We start from the raw sequence: 1,348 nt of genomic DNA, 5'->3' as shown, positions 1-1,348 counted from the left end.
GAGCCTGCGCGTCCAGAGCCTGTGCTCCGCAGCGGGAGAGGCCACAACAGTGAAAGGCCCGTGTACTGCCAAAAAAAAAAAAAAAAATGGTCCACATCCAAAAAAAAAAAATCTTTAAAAAGAATGACACAAATCCAACACTGACAGCACCCAACGCTGGCAAGGACGCGGAGCAACAGGAACTCTCATCTGCTGATGATGGGAACACACACTGGTCCACACCATGGAAGAGACTTACTTATAAAACTAAACATCCTCTTATCATAAGGTCCAAAAATCTTGCTTCTCGGGTAAATTTGCTTTACCCAAATGAGTTGAAAACGTGTCCACGCAAAATCCTGAATACAAATGTTTATAGCAGCTTTATTCATAATTGCCAAAAGCTGAAGTAACCAAGATGCCCTTCAGTAGGCGAATGAATAAATAGACTGTGGTCGATTCAGAAGATGGAAGATCATTCAGCAATAAAAGAAAATGAGCCACGAAAAGGCATGGAGGAGACTTCAGTGCATGTTACTAAGTGAAAGAAGCCAATCTGAAAAGGCTACGCACTGTATGATTCCAGCAATATGACATCCTGGAAAAAGTAAAACTATGGCAACAGTAAAAAGATCAGTGGTTGCCAGGGACTAGGGGAGAGGGCGGGATGAACAGGCAGAGCACAGAGAATTTTTAGGGCAGTGAAACCATCCTGTGTGACACTGTGATGATGGGTACGTGTCATGTCCAAACCCACGGACTGCACAGCACAGAGTGAACCCTAACGTACATTATGGACTTTACTTAATAATGTATCGGTACTGCTTCATCAACTGTAACAGGTGTCCTGTTACACAAGACGTTAATAATAGGGGAAAGTGGAGAGGGGTGGATGGAAATTCTGTGTACTTTCTGCTAAATTTTCTGGAAACCTAAAACTGCAAATAAAGTCTACTCATTTTTTTTTTTTTAAGTCAAAGTCCTTATGATGGTTGAGCAGGCCCTACACGGTCTGTTCCCTCGTTCCCTCCTTGACCTGATCAGCCAGCTGCTACTCTCCCCCAACTCACAGTGGCCTCTGCTGTTCCCAGAATTTGCCAGGCAGGCTCCTACCTCAGGACCTTTGCACAGCCTAGTCCCTCCACCTGAAATTCCCTTCTCCCCGGTATTCACGTCACGCCTTTGCTCATATACATCAAGTCTTTTTTCAAATGTCACTTCTCCGTAACGCCTACCCTACCTACCGGAAGTAAAACTGCAACGTCACCCTAATTGCTGCCATCCCCCACATTTTTCTCCATAGCCCTATCACTGTGTAACATGCTGTGCAATCTACTTGTGTACTATGTACGCGTCCAGAATACCTCCC

The sequence above is a fragment of the Physeter macrocephalus genome, chromosome 13 (assembly GCF_002837175.3).
Source record: "Physeter macrocephalus isolate SW-GA chromosome 13, ASM283717v5, whole genome shotgun sequence".
Taxonomy (NCBI): domain Eukaryota; kingdom Metazoa; phylum Chordata; class Mammalia; order Artiodactyla; family Physeteridae; genus Physeter; species Physeter macrocephalus.
This window is presented reverse-complemented; position numbering follows the sequence as displayed.